We start from the raw sequence: 17,184 nt of genomic DNA on the forward strand, positions 1-17,184 counted from the left end.
AATTTGACATCGGACTTCGGTTTTAGAGTTACAACCGTAGGTACTGCTTTAAAGTCACTCAAAATATGATATGAATGTAAAACAAGATGACAAAATTAGTAAAATCGTAGATCAATCAACGCAAAGTTACACGAAGAGTTCTAATATCGACTTCCAGTTCTACTTTCGATTACTTTGGGTGAAAACCTAGGACCAATTACTTGTTTGTCGAGGTATTTCCTAATTCATTATATTCGTTATTTCGTAAAATAATCGAAAAATAACAGCCGTTGTAACCGTCACGGAATCCAATTCTTTTTGGATGACAAATGTTCGTGATCAACAACAAGAAACTGTATATTAAAATCGAATGTCAATATTTTCAATTTTTATTGTCTTGGAAACCAGCCAAAACATTCCGTACATTCCAGCCAAAACCAGCCAGTACATTCTTTAAAGTCGAATATCGGGGTAAATAAATAAAAAACCAATAAGTATTGTACTATTTTATTTCTATAAATATAAAGATGTAATAACTGAAAAAATATATATAGTATACAATAAAAACTAATAAGCAATCGAGAAAATAGAAAAAGTAATTTTTTTAATTAATATATTAATTAATATATATACAGAGAGAGTCTGTAAAGTGGAATAAATTCAATATCTCAAATACTAATTGTTTTTTTGGAAAATGCTCAGACCCGTCGATTAGTATTTCAAATTGTCCTTTTTGACATTCAATAATAATGTATACAGGGTGTCCCAATTTAGAGATATGACGTCATCGTCGATTTTCTTAAATGTCAACACTGTCATTTTGATAGCTAATTTGATAGGGTTTGTAAAGTTATACATAACTGCAAAATATCAAATTTTTATTCGCTACCATTTACAAGATAATAGAAAATAACAAAGTTATATCTGTAATTTGGAATATATTCAATAATTAAAATACTAACTGTTTTTTTGAAAAATGCTCAGACCCGTCGATTAATATATCAAATTGTCCTTTTTGACATATAATAATAATGTATACAGGGTGTCCAATTTAGAGATATGACGTCATCGTTGATTTTCTTAAATGGCAACACTGTCATTTTGATAGCTATTTTGATAGGGTGTGTAAAGTTATACACAACTGCAAAATTTCAAATTTGTATTCTCTACCATTTAGATGATAATAAAAAATAACAAAGTTATGAAAAAGAAGTAATCAACTAATAATTGAATTTAATTATTTCAATAAATTAAGCAAAAACTCATAATGTTGCCCTCAATTATTGTCAAATTGTCAATGGGCAACGTTATGAGCATTTGCTTAATTGAAATAAATAAATTCAATTATTATTTGATTACTTCTTGTTCTTCATAACTTTGTTATTTTTTATTATCTTGTAAATGGTAGGGAATAAAATTTTGAAATTTTTCAGATGTGTATAACTTTACACACGCTATCAAAATAGCTATCAAAATGATAGTGTTGCCATTTAAGAAAATCAACGATGACGTCATATCTCTAAATTGGGACACCCTGTATACATTATTATTATATGTCAAAAATGACAATTTGATATACTAATCGACGGGTCTGAGCATTTTTCAAAAAAACAGTTAGTATTTTAATTATTGAATATATTCCAAATTACAGATATAACTTTGTTATTTTCTATTATCTTGTAAATGGTAGAGAATAAAAATTTGATATTTTGCAGTTATGTATAACTTTACAAACCCTATCAAATTAGCTATCAAAATGACAGTGTTGCCATTTAAGAAAATCGACGATGACGTCATATCTCTAAATTGGGACACCCTGTATACATTTTTATTGAATGTCAAAAAGGACAATTTCAAATACTAATCGACGGGTCTGAGCATTTTCCAAAAAAACAATTAGTATTTGAGATATTGAATTTATTCCACTTTACAGACTCTCTCTGTATATGGAAACGTTTTGATCATTATGGTCAGAAGCTTATATTCCATATGAAAGCAGCCTTTAGCTTTTTTTGTTAGAACGCAAGTATAATCAAGAGAATGTAAACCTATTATGAAGAGTGTATTGTCAATTATCAAGCATTAACTTGAATTTTGAAACAATTTCAAGTAATATTGGATCAAACTTTTTGAATTAGCTAAATTATATAATGTTACTCCTGAAAATCCTGAATTTCAAGTAGTCAGTCATAAATTGTTTTATATATTTGACCTAAGTTATTGTTTTATACAAACTACAGAAACAATTTAATGAAACATAGTTTATTAAATTTAATTTAGGTTTGCTGATAAAAGTACTTTATGGAAGTTTTTGTGAGTATTGGATTCTCAACTTGTTAAACACAGCACGTGACTTGTGGAATGAACACATATAAAATATGACTTTGTGCTCTTCCTGCAGATGCATTTGGTACAGTAGTGTGGTATATTATGAACCCTCTGTATAAATCATAATTTAAATATGATATTAACCTTTAGGGTATTGAACATACATAAAAACAATAGCTTATAGTTTGTATCACATGTTTATTACGAGTGAACTTGAACTATATTTGTTATGGTTCAGATAGGTATAAAAACACGCTGAGCAATCAGTATGGATATAGATATACAAATAATTATTAGAAGTTAGTATGTAGTAAGGCGAGGCGCTATGAATCATTAATGTTATTGTTTAGATATTGGATACCAGTGAATAAAATATAATTTATAGTAAGACGTGTTTAGTCTTTTTAATTAATTAGAACCAGAAGGCAGTAACAACACACTATTTAATACAGTAGAGGTCAAAGAAAGGTTAGAGAATTTTTATTTTTAGATTCAAATTCTTTGTGAAATCCAATAAATACAAAATTATTTTTTTATACGATAGTTTATAGTTCATGAAAAAGCTTAAAATAATTAATTCACATAATCAAGATATCTCAAAAAGAATTAAATTGTATAAATGTTGGAAAATAACAATTAATAGTTGTAGGCTATATAAGAAAATATATATAGAAAATAAGTCTATACAAAATATTATGAGCTACAAACTGATACAAAAACAAAATACTAACGCCAAGCCAAACAAACAACTGTGACAACAAACGCCGATCCTGTACAAGACAAATGTCACCAAAATTATTTGCTATTCATACAAATTGAGAAATGGCCGATCTGGCACATGCGCATAAAAATTTAGTTCATAGATAATCCGTTTGTGTCGGTTCTTGGGAGATATGTATTCTTTGCTTTGGTTAAATATGAAAAACAGCGCTCCATGCCGCTTGTATCGGAACTAATTTCAAGCGGGAATTTCAAAATGTAATTTTGGTGGGAAGAAAATGTTAGGTTAAAATATTTGTATAGTTGAAAAAAAAATAATTTGGTTTTAAAATATGCAAATTATTTTTAATTTCAAATATACAAAATACCATTTGGGAAAAAATAAGACATGACAACGTATTTTTATTTATTTATTTAATACCAGCAAAACCACTTTGTATATACTTTTTTACAAATCGTATCTTTACAAATGAAATTATTAATAGTTATCTTCCAAATACTTCTACAAAAGGGTATCTCAAATGATTGAAACATGTGTGCATCTCTACTTGTTGAGGACTTTCAACTAAAACAAAAAATTAATATAATTGATTTGATAATAACCATATTCATTTCACGTAAAATAATTTGTATTAATTATATATTTTCTGTAGGGGTTACTTACTTGGTCTTGGTGTTACATTCGTTTGCTTCCCTACACCACTAACTGTGTTACTTGTTCTCTAATAACAAATACTTGTTGAACTCACCATGCAAATGTAAGCTAGGAATTTGATCTTCCTAGGGATCTTCAAATCACATTCGTTTTGTTTCAAAAACTGTATTTGAATCCATTTTATCTAAATCAGGATTTTTTATTATTGCTAACAATCAGATTATCAGATAAACATTTTTACTGACATAAAGATAAAAGATAAAGGCATACTGACACTGACAATGATGACAATTGACAAATTATAATGACACTCAGACTCAATGATATAGAAGAAATCTTCACTCCAGGTGCATGGCGACATCTCAAAAAACGTATCATTACTAAAAATGACATTTAGTTTAGTATGACCTTGAGATACCTGCGTGAAACATCTAAAGAGAGTTAAGTGATCTGTGGTAGCGTTATCTAGCCTCCACGCTAGGTACACCATAGCCTCCATACGGTATTGTACCCTCGAAGATCGCTGGGAAAATTTCCACTCAAAATAACAAAATTCAGTTTGGCAACACTGTGTAAATGTTGATAGTAACATATCCTTTTTAAGATAAACACAACTGTAATTTAGTCCAAACAAATTAATATATTTTTTTTGCCAACAAAAATGAGATTTTTCAACCAAATAATGTTTCAAATATGATGTGCAAAATAATTTTTAATTGGGTTCTGCTAATGGGCTTGCTTTTTTTGTCATTAAAGTAAAAAAAACTTACAATTTCACTCATAAAATCATTATTGTCCGGTATCGTCTTAATTATTTTAACTGTACTAATATCCGTCGAGTGATTAATAGGTTCTTAAAAACATTTTAATCTGTAGCGGCTTCTGGAATGTCACAAATATCGAATTTCATTGATAAAATGCGCATATCCCACCGATCTTCGCTTCGACCATACTTCCAATATTTAATATTATTTTATTAAAGTGGGCAATAAAGGTAAAACACAAACAACTTTTGTTTCTTAATTATTTATTTATACAATAATGTGACATTTTACATAGAAATATTAGTATTTAATTTCGATTAAAATGTTTACTTGTTGAATTTATCGGCTGCACACAACAGCTGATCGGCCATTAGACCCAACAACAAAACGCGAAATAAAATATGTATTTTAAAACTGTTGGATAAACAGTACCTACAATCAGAAAAACTTACCTTTAAAAAGGTACTCGATTATGAAATAACAAAAATATCAAAAAACACGACTGAATAGGGCTTTTCATCGATTGTCATTTGTTTCGAGCTTCTGTCATGTGTCACATAATATTAATATATCTACGTCATACGTCTCTGGTTTGTATCATTGGGGGCTATGCTGTATCCTTTACGTAAAGTGATTACGTACATGTGTTAAGTTCAGAATTACGTACATCAGATTACAGTCGTCAAAACATAAGTGTATAAAGTGGTATGCTGTATCAAAAAAATTACGTATCATGTTATTTAGGGTTCTGTCATTTAATTCATGTTAACCCAACTTTTTGCTTGTTTTTAAGTTTAATGTTTATATTTTGAAAAGATGAATTTTGTAAATCGGTTATTTATGTACTTAAATGCTGTGGCAGAAAGACATAATTTAAATCTAGAGTGACTTCAGTTACGAGACAACCAGTAATCCGTTTTTATGAGATATTTCAGTGCCAAAAACTATTACTGTGATATAAAATTAAATAAAACATTGTAATTACTACTAGATTAACAATCTTATATTTTTTATGTTTAGTGATAATGTTTAAAATTTAATGGACTAAGCTCATGTTGTAAGTTTTTATGCTTCTTTAATACAATGCTTTTTTGTCTTAATTTCATTGTATTTACTGAGAAAAGAATTATAAATTTATTTTAGACTTGATGAAACAAATAAATTTTGCGAAAGCTTGATATTAATACATTCACTGACACAACTACATATGAAGTCACTCCTTAAGAAGATGTGACTACATGTGAAGTGTGTCCGTTAATGTGTCTACAGAGTTTTTTTTTATTCTGCCCCTTAACTTAATGACTGCAACCTCAAAATACAGATAACAGACACTAAGAATTCAGCTTTTTCACCCATTTAGTGAAGATGTTTTGTTTACAAATCAACATTATCAGTTTATCTACATTTCTGTATGCTATACCGCTATACCTACTAGAGGTGTATGCTAGCTTGGGAAAAGATCACTACAGGAGCAATGCAACCAATTTGTGACAATAATGTTAGAAGATCCTAACGATTCCAGAGCAACAACTAACACATCCAAGGAGGAAGCTACAGCTACCTGAGGAAAGGAATGCGGAATGTTTCAAACAATCAATGTTTAGAGTTTTTCAAACAAGGAAAGGTTAACGCAGACCTATTCTAATTTGGCTATACTGTACTGATGATAGCTAATGAGTCAGAGACATGTGTCTGTCTTCACATAGTATATCTTAAACATACTGTATTTTTTCCATCCTTGTTGCGAGACGTGCTGATATATACTTCCTACTTGATTTTACTGTCAACTCGCACTGACCATGAGGAAGTGGTTCAAGCACTTCAAAAAATAAAGGAATCGGGATATTCCTGGGGAAATGTGGAAGCCATTAGAAGAGGCAGGAATAAGTTGGCTAATACGTTTATTTAATAGAATTATGGAAGTTGGACAAATGCTAAACGAATGAAGAAGCAGTATATTTGTACCCGTTTATAAAAACAAAAAAAAAATACAATAATGAACAAACTACAGTCATAAAACTACTTAGACACTTCATGAAAATATGGGAGAGGCACAGTAAGTACTCAGTTCTTATTTATACTCATTAGTTTTGGATCAGTAAACAAGGGAACTGCATAGACCTGGATAATGCGTACCAAAAAAAAGTTGATTAATAGCTAGCTGAAAATTATTTGTTAATAGATTAACAGTGTCTAGTCAGACAAACTTTGATGTATGGGAACAGGGGAAGTATTAATTGTGGAATAAGTTAAAAATTTGGAACGTCAGACTTTGAATACGTTTTATGTATTTTGTCGGACAGAACTTCCAATTGATTTGTTTCCATTTCATTACTCTCATGCAAAAATCAGACTGGTGTTTATCACCAACTGGGCATTTTAATGAGTGGAACAAGAAGAACATGTCAAATGACAGGAATCATGTTGGTTAGTAATATCAGTCTGCTTTTTGCATGAGAGTTTAATGAAAAGGTAACAAATCAATTGGATGTTCTGTCTGACAAAATACACATGAGTTTTAGTAATCTACGTTCCAAATTTTTAAACTGTTCCACAATTAAAACTTCCAGTGTTTGCGTACATTAAAGTTTGTCTGACTAGACACTGTTAAGCTATAGGGCTTTTCATTCACAGTCATTTGTTTCGAGCTTCTGTCATATGCCGTATAATCCGTGTATAGGGCTTTTCATCGATTGTCATTTGTTTCGAGCTTCTGTCATGTGTCATATTATATTAATATATCTACGTCATATGTCTTTGGTTTGTATCATTGGTATATGCCAATAACGTATGACGTAGATATATTAATATTATGTGACACATGACAGAAGCTCGAAACAAATGACTGTGAATGAAAAGCCCTATATTAATATTATATAACATATGACAGGAACTCGAAACAAATGACAATTGATGAAAAGCCCTATTAGCAAATTTTCAGCTTGCTATTAATCAACTTTTTTTTGGTACGTGGGATCCAGGCCTAGCAGGGTAAGGGTGCACTCACTAAGGAGACCAAAGGATGGTATCCTCTCCTAGAACAGAGTATCCTACTACTCTTCATTATCGTGAACGATCTCATCGCATTTAACATAATGCATCGGGCGATCCATGATATGGTACGAGGGATACCAGGGAGCGAGGGTCGGCGCCTCGTTGTGAGCACAACTTTACATTTCCTGGTACTTACTGTATCCTGATGATGTAGTGTTAGTAGGAAATAGTGAAAGCTACTTAGAACAAAAACAAAAATTCATTTTATGATATAATATATTGAAGTACTAAACAACTTCATTAAATTGCGGGGTCCGAGAAGTTAGCTACAGATACAAGGAAATGAAGGCCTAACAGTGTTGCCATGTGTTCTTAGAATAAATCGGGAAAGAGCATGTGATATGTTTTTATTAATTTATTTATTGACAATAAATGTAAAACATTAACTATGTAGATAAAATAACGACAAATTTTTTTAAATTTTTAATGTTCTCTAATTATCTGGAAATACCAAGATTTTAGTATCAATAATAAAGTTAAAAAGTGTAAAATAAGTAAAATTCTGCTGCTTCAAGATTTTACTATATATTTTTTGTTTATTATAATCTATATGAAAATGAAATTTGTATAATAAAGTGCAAAGTAAGTAAAATTCTGCTGTTTTAAGATTTTACTATATACTTTATTTATTATCTATATAAAAATAAGATTTGTGTAAATAATAAAGTCGCCAATACAATAATTACAGATTATCTAGTAATATTATTACATAGTATCTTTTCAGTTGAACTTATAGCAATCGAAAAAACTCTAACATTCATTAAAGACAAAAATATTAAAAAGCTGTGATAATAAGAGACTCCAGAATATATGCAACTGAAAATACAGATATACAAGTCCACAGAAATAATAAAGCTGTGATACAGGCTCCAGACTATATGCAACTAAAAATACGGATATACAACATACAAGTCCACAGTACTATTATAGGAAAAATATATAATTTGTCTAAAATGGAAGTGGTAACTATTTATATGGGTAAAGGGTAGGTATATATTTTTTTGTATAAATATATAATATGTATTATAATTCCATAACAAAACGTCAACCTGGTAACAAATGTAAATTAGTGTTGTGTATTATAATGTAATGTTTATTATTATTAATTAAAGTACTTATTTGAAATGACAAATATCGCGATAATAATGTGTTTTATTTATCAAACCGACAAACGCAGAAATTAAAAAAATTGCTATTTGTAATAAGTATAAATAATTTACATACAACTGTCAGAACATTAATAATTAATTAAAAGAAATATATGTGAATCTAAAGTGAATCGCTCTTCCCGCATTTGCGATATGTTCCAAAGTCTTTCACGTGCTACAATAGTTGTAGGCATTTTAATATTTAAAAAAATACAAAATGAACACAAAAATAACGTACTGACGAAGTAAACACTTTTCAGTAACTAAAAGCATTTCAGGTACATTCATTTCAAATAATAAAAAGAAATATAATATAATAAAAAGAAAGTCATAAAATGCATATCTGCGGAACATCTGTGCAATCTGGCAAACGCAAATATAAACGTTCTCACTCTATTGCCAAATCTACTCAGTAACCTATCAGGACAATTGCCACAAAACAATTTCTAATAATTAACTGCAATTATTATCAAAACAAACAACAAATATTTATTCGTTCGTATTTTACATACATTAAAAAATAGCAAAATCCACAAAATAATGTAAAAAAGATAGTTTTCAAAGCTTTCTCTGTATATTTGAAGCGTGCAACATATTATACATTATATACATTCTAATCACATGGCAACACTGTCAAACTTCAATTCAACGTTCTATGAAAATCTAATGTGGCTAACTTCTCGGACCATCCAATTTAATGAAGTCCAAAAAATCACTTAAAAATTAAACACTAAACCAATTAAACTAAAAATCAAATAAAGTCTATCACACAAACAACTTGGTTTCACAAATAAAAATAACAATATTTATTAATATAACATAAACATTTTCACATAACCAAACTAAACGGCAAGTAATTTTTGTTTAGAAAAGTTTAAAATTACGTTTACGCGTGCGTTTACCTAAAAGAAATTACATACGAAGGTAGGCAACCCCTTGGATATCATTGATACAGCATACCGATTTTACACACAAGATTACAGCCTGTAATTCGAGTTTACCGTACGTAATCAGTTTACGTAAATGATACAGCATAGCCCCCATTGTTATATTCCAATAACGTATGACATAGATATATTAATATTATGTGACACATGACAGAAGCTCGAAACAAATGACTGTGAATGAAAAGCCCTATATCAGCTTTTTATGGTGACACAAACATAAACACCAAACACATCACATAACCGACCATATCATAGATAAAGAATATATATACCGGAATAGATAGGAAGCTGTGTAGGTTATTTCTGGACAATGCTCTACAGCGCCACCTAGCGTCCTTAGTCCAGCAACACCTTTTTAAAAAAGAAGGTTTCTTCAAATATAAAGATTAATTAAGGCAATGAGAGCTAGAGGGCCTAACTGATTTTAACATTACTTTACATATTCAAAGAAAATAATTAGAAGCTAACAATGGCCGATTGTTTTAGTAGTTAAGTAGTTTTATGTTGACCAAGAATCATTATTGGTTATTGGTTAACACACAATTACTAAAACAATCGGACATTGATAGCTTCTGATCATTTTCTTTGATTATGTAAAGTAATGTTAAAAACAGTTAGGCCACTCGTCAATTTTACTACACAAATAAAACAAACGTTGGTTTTTTCTACTTTATTTTTTTATAAACATTGATCACATGTACATATTTAAATGTAGTTGGTTAAACAAGTGGCTATTCTGTAGTGTCTATAAATTATTATAATATAAAAAATATTTATGTAATATGTACCTTATGCTTTTGCAATAATTATTACAACCATGATACTATAACGTGTTATTTAAGTTCTTTATAGTATCATGATTACAACCATTAACAGTTAACAACCATAATTATTTATGTAAAACCAACAATAAAACACACAATTATTATCACAAATAATAATTATACCACACCACACCACTCATCACTCCAAAAATTTCCAATGAAAATATTGAAAATGGCGTAGGCGTACACAGACACAGTGTTGCCAGTGCCAGGTTAGCCGAAGCTCGAAGTTGCTCGAAGCGATAAAGCACTGAACCATAGATACAGTAGGAAAAATGAAAGAATACCCATGAACGAACATATAAAACACGCTGTATTTTCCTCTCACCGTGTCACACAAAAAATTGGCCAGCGCAAGTACATCTAATAATTATTGTTACATGTACTTGCACTCGACAATTTTCTTTGTGACACGGTGACAGGAAAATACAGCGTGTCTTATATGTTCGTTCATGGGTATTCTTTCATTTTTCCGACTGTAAATAATATATAGTATTACCAGATAGATAGGCAACTCACTGTAAAAATTTGGTTCCTTACGCCATTTGCGAGCGATGTGTTAACGGGAGAGATTAAATATCCAGCACGCAACCGCGCTGTTGCCAGATTTACATCTTTTCTTTTAGCGGGAATTTTAAAATTTCTAATGCGAATTGGTTTAAAATTTGACATCCGAATCTTAACCTTACTTTTGTGATTATTTATTTACAAATATGTAAATAAATTGAAACAAGTATTGTATGTACTGTGTTATAATTTAAAACGCTTAATTATGCTAGTCTTACAAAAATTAAGCTCAAAAAGATATACTTGTTTACAGTGCAAATTAATGGCAATAGGGATTTACGATTTCATTTGCAGGAAAAACATGGGCAACCTACCCAGCTGGTAAAATTTCAATTCAAAAACTCTTTAGGTAGGTATGGAATAACTTCCACATTATTATTTATTTTTTTAAGTATTAAGGTTGATGTTGATATCAAAGGTAGTTTTATGTAGGTAGATACTAGATAAAAGTAAGCTATACTACATTCGCTCTCGCGAGATTTTTTTTGACACTGACGTTAGTAATTTCTTTTTTGAAAAATTCAGTTGTCAGAAGTGACTGGAAATTACTACAAAACCAACGCACCTACTCATATCCAATATTATTAATAGTAAACAGACATAAAAATAACATAAACCTTACGCCAATCAATATTTATTTATTTAAACCATTATAATGTATTGATAGCAAATAAGAAAATTATTTATTGTACAAAATAAAAATATTTTGTAGAAATAAACTTCACAAAATTTTATGAGATTAGTAGACACTCCCACTATTTCTAATAATTCTTCTTTTTTTAATGAAAGATTAAGTTGATTTGAGTTGATTTTAGCAGTTAATAGTGTGAGGTAGGAATTTTTGTGTTGTACGTTTCCTATTCCGAATGTCTCAAAAAAAATCTCGCGAGAGCGAATGTAGTATATAAGTAGTATAACCACAGTATAGGAGGAATTCCTCCTATAACTAAGGAATATAGACTGGTGTAACTTCCCATGTAATAATCTGTTGTTTTTGTAGATTTTACTGTGTGGATGGCACAGGAAGAGAAACAAAATAATATTCAGTACTGCAGTCACAGGAGTACAAAAACATGAAGCATCTCATTATGTATGTATGCCATTCTCAAACAATAATTATTGTACAAAACAAGATAGAGATAGAGGGTAAATGTTTACATTAGTAAGGCTACTTGGATTAATCTGAAATTTGCACAGTATATTTTTGACTACTTTTTATTCACTTTACCTTCTATACATTTTTTCGCGCTGAGCTATAGTTTTTCTGTATTTTTCATTCAAAAAACTAATATTTTGACGTCAATTTCAAATCGCCTCCGCCATTTTAATTGCTGTCAAGGAAGTGCGTATGCGTACTGCATACCTTTTAAAGCACTGTTGCCACATCTTTCAAAATTATTGTTTATGGCAAAATTACTAGTTCCAGTACTAGAGACTTTAGCAAACGTAAAATAAAGGATCTTTTATTCGGCGGGCGTAATTTCGGCCGGTAATCCCTTGGCCTACCTGCATAAATGCATTACACTCCTGGGGTACTCTACACTCTAATACCCGAAAGTTAGGTTTTGACGAAGAGTTAGGTCTTCCTCCTTTGAAAATTGTACTGTGTAATATATAATATAATATATTGATTTTTTAAAATTAGCAAAATGTATGTGCAAATTATCATAAGACTTATAGCTTATTACAAGTATCCTGTAATAAAAGATCCTTTATTTTACGTTTGCTATAAGTCTCTAGTACTGGATGGAACTAGTAATTTCGCCATAAACAATAATTTTGAAAGATGTGGCAACAGTGCTTTAAAAAGTATTTGACAGCAATTAAAATGGCGGAGGCGATTTGAAATTGACCTCAAAATATTAGTTTTTTGAATAAAAAATACAGAAAAACTATAGCTCAGCGCGAAAAAATGTATAGAAGGTAAAGTGAATAAAAAGTAGTCAAAAATATACTGTGCAAATTTCAGATTAATCCAAGTAGCCTTACTAATGTAAACATTTACCGAAATTTTACCAACTGGGTAGGTTGCCCATGTTTTTCCTGCAAATGAAACCCTAAATCCCTATTGCCATTAAAAATCATTTGCACTGTAAACAAGTGTATTTTTTGAGCTTCATTTTTTTTTTAAAGACTAACATAATTAAGAGTTTTAAATTATAACACAGTAAGTACCTACAATACTTGTTTCAATTTATTTACATATTTGGAAATAAATAATCACAAAAGTAAGGTTAAGATTCGGATTCGAGAAAACAACTATCAAATTTTAAACCAACTCGCATTAGAAATTTTAAAATTCCCGCTAAAAGAAAAGATGTAAATCTGGCAACAGCGCGGTTGCGTGCTGGATATTTAATCTCTCCCTGTGTTAACTAATCACCATTTGGCGGGAAATTCAAATGGACAAGCATTAATTTTATCCGTTTAGCGCCTCTTGCGGGCAATTTCGTTACTAATTAAAATATCTTATTATTTTACAAGAAATAATCTCACCTATATTATTAAAATAAAATACCAAAACTTACTAAGCTTGTTAAAGTATTTTATTTAAATAATATCTAAGTAAAACTCATAAATTATTCGGAATTCTCAAGTTGCAAAATATGTTATTTTTGCTGTCAAATTTAGTAAGGAAAAGGGATATAAAAAAGTTAGACAATTTTTTTCTAAATATAGGTACGTGTATTTATTCGTTGTTTCAGATAAAACACTTATAAACTAATTACTATTTACCTATGCATATTCTAACTTTTCTATGATCTGTACACAACAATAATAAACCATGTTTATTTTTTTTATTAACACAACACCAAAGTTCTTTCGCAACTAAAACAAAACTACACACTACACTTTATAAACGAAGGATAAGGAACCAACTGAAATTGAAATTACTAAGAATAAATCGTTACAGATAATACAATAAAAACTGTAAACTAATAGAAAATTATTTGTATTTGCACTAACTGTCATTACTTTTGAAGAATTGACATCGTTGAGTTAAGCCTCGTTTGATTATTTTATTTGTGACATTCAGGTATGGTGTTTTAACATAAATGATTGGTTAAAGTCTTCGTGAGCGAGAAAGGCTGTCGTTTCTCTTTATTTAGCTGAGCGGTGTGGAAGTGGTGGGGGAAATTCCCCAATTTTTCCATATGAGATTCCGGGGCATGCACTGAACCTCCGAAAAAAAAAAACGACAAGACGGATCTTGGACCGTGATAGTGTGACGTCAAAACGTCAAAATTTTTCCAAACACGTTGTGTCTAGATATAGTATTTTTACTACAAAAGCGATATTACGTAGGTCAAAATTTTTGACGTAAGAGAACTGTCAAAACATTAGAATGTGACTTTTCATTATTGCCATTGTTTATTATAAACATGGCAATAATGAAAAGTCACATTCTAATGTTTTGACAGTTCTCTTAAGTCAAAAATTTTGACCTACGTAATATCGCTTTTGTAGTAAAAATACTATATATGCTAACGTGTACGCAAATAAAAAGGTTAGGTAGAATTAAACGTCATAACAAATATTTTTCTATCAAACAACATATAAAAATAGCGTGTATCAAAATATACAGTCACTGCCCACGCTAAATAGTCACTAGCTTGATAAAGTTTAACTTTTTTATTTGCGTACATTTTAGCGTGTACCTAGACACAACGTGTTTGGAAAACTTTTTTTGACGTCACGACTATCACGGTCCATTCTTTTTGCATTCGATTCGTGAATGCGCCAGGAAACTTTGTGACTCCGAGCCATAATATAATATTGAAAAACTGCATACAAAAAATGCATTCTTAAAGTGTTCTTAAAGTGCATCTCAAACACACAATAAAAAAAATTCAGAACTCATCAATTATCGGCGCCAATGAGTTCAATTTTGTTACTCGGGGGGTTTTTTGGGGTCGCTGAAAACGAATATGACGTAGAAAGTGATCTCCGGAGTACCTGGTGCCCAGGGTACCTACTATTTACTTCGTCTTGTGGAGATTTCAGAAAAATTTATTAAAAGATTAGTCAGAAATAATTACTCGAGGGTTTTTGGGGTTGCTAACGATGAATATGACATCGGATTTTTTTTAATGAGCATGACATCGAATATGACATTTTTTTGGGTAGATTTTTTGAGTTTCTATATCATTAAATTAAATATCCGTGGATTTTTCTTTCATTTCGGTATATCGGTAAACTGGAGCCAACTTCGGAAGACTTACCGAAATTTCGGTAGCCCTGGCAACACTGCCGAACTTGTACTTTTTGCTTGTTGGTATTGCGCAGACAAGAACCTTTGCTGCGCCATCTCTTGTCCTTAGTCGGTACAAATTTCAGATTTCAGGGGCCTGTCAGTCCCATAAGAGTTACCAGCCCATGGACCATATAAAATAAGTGAACGACAACGAACGAACGAACACGAACACAGGGCCTGGATTCCGTGCACTGTAGATATCTACATGTCGCTTTCTATCGATGTCAATTTTCGTAAAAATATTTGAATTTTAGCTTTAATTGAATTATTTTCTAGTTTTGCTAGGTTATACTCTAATTGATGCTGAAGTGAGACTTAGTAAAACAAGAAAATATTTGAATTAAAACTAAAAATTCAAATATATTGACATTAATAGAAAGCGATATGCGCAGTGTCAATATATTTTAATTTTTAGTTTTAATTCAAATATTTTCTTGTTTTACTAAGTCTCACTTCAGCATCAATTAGAGTATAACCTAGCAAAACTAGAAAATAATTCAATTAAAGCTAAAATTCAAATATTTTTACGAAAATTGACATCGATAGAAAGCGACATGTAGATATATACAGTGCACGGAATCCAGGCCCAGATTACAGATTCACAGATAGCGCACGATTTGTCAAAAGTCATGTTCCACCAATCACAATGCCGACATCAGCGCCTCTGACTAAACGGAAGGAAAATAAATACGATTACATGTTTTTTATTAGAGTTAGCGGGGCATGGTTAGCACAAACCATACATACTCATAGACGTTTCACGTAAATTGTCAAGGTCAAGACCATGCCCGCTAACTCTAATAAAAAACATGTAATCGTATTTATTTTCCTTCCGTTTAGTCAGAGGCGCTGATGTCGGCATTGTGATTGGTGGAACATGACTTTTGACAAATCGTGCGCTATCTGTGAATCTGTGTTCGTTCGTTCGTTGTCGTTTACTTATTTTATATGGTCGGTTATGATGTGATGTGTTTGGTGTTTGTGTTTGTCACCATAAAAAGCTGATATTCAGTCGTGTTTTTTGATATTTTTGTTATTTCATAATCGAGTACCTTTTTAAAGGTAAGTTTTTCTGATTGTAGGTACTGTTTATCCAACAGTTTTAAAATACACATTTTATTTCGCGTTTTGTTGTTGGTTGTTGGGTCTAATGGCCGATCAGCTGTTGTGTGCAACCGATAAATTCAACAAGTAAACATATATTTAATCGAAATTAAATACTAATATTTCTATGTAAAATGTCACATTATTGTATAAATAAATAATTAAGAAACAAAAGTTGTTTGTGTTTTACCTTTATTGGCCACTTTAATAAAATAATATTAAATATTGGAAGTACCGTATGGAGGCTATGGTGTACCTAGCGTGGAGGCTAGATAACGCTACCCTTCCTATCCAATCAACAGCAAGAACGTTTAAAATTTCACACCTATCATGTCGAAGCTACAGACCACTTATGTGGAGGCCAGATTTGTAGTATCCTTCCAATTTCCCAGGTGCTGAAATACGTGACATATTTTTTGAAGGGTAAGATCGCATTCTACCAAATCAGACAACACTTTTTTTCTATGGTCAAGACAGCAAATTAGTTACCATTCCAATCCAGAGATGTCGCTGTCAGTCAATTCTCTTGTCATATTTAACAACTGACAGTTGACAATTAAATTAATTTGTTATTTACTTTTTATTTTACAGTTTGTGGCTTAATTATTTTATTATAATGGTGTTACGTTTTTAATTAGATTTAATCACAATTTTAACCCTTTGACTGCGGGAACCGCATATTTGCGTAATTTCAGTAGTGCACGAGATGTGCGGGAAACGCATTTATGCGACAGGGCTAACCGCTTCGCTGCGGTTAGCGATTATTTGCGGATAGACCAAAAATAACGTAAACAAAATATAAAATATATTGTCATCAGATGTTTTCTTATGAATGGGCG

At 30.7% G+C, this 17,184-nt stretch overlaps 1 protein-coding gene and 1 long non-coding RNA gene across 3 annotated transcripts in view; both read right to left on the reverse strand.

Moving 5' to 3' along the window:
• LOC126892295 (zinc finger protein 664-like) overlaps positions 1 to 17,184 on the reverse strand; it is a 175,208-nt gene that overhangs the window by 65,495 nt on the left and 92,529 nt on the right. The window lies entirely within an intron of this gene.
• LOC126892311 (uncharacterized) lies at positions 3,424 to 3,897 on the reverse strand. The gene is made up of 2 exons (XR_007700779.1): positions 3,692 to 3,897; positions 3,424 to 3,592 (listed from the first exon to the last, which is right to left on the reverse strand). It is a non-coding gene; the product is annotated as an uncharacterized LOC126892311 (long non-coding RNA).

This window comes from Diabrotica virgifera, chromosome 9 (genome assembly GCF_917563875.1).
Source record: "Diabrotica virgifera virgifera chromosome 9, PGI_DIABVI_V3a".
Classification (NCBI taxonomy): domain Eukaryota; kingdom Metazoa; phylum Arthropoda; class Insecta; order Coleoptera; family Chrysomelidae; genus Diabrotica; species Diabrotica virgifera.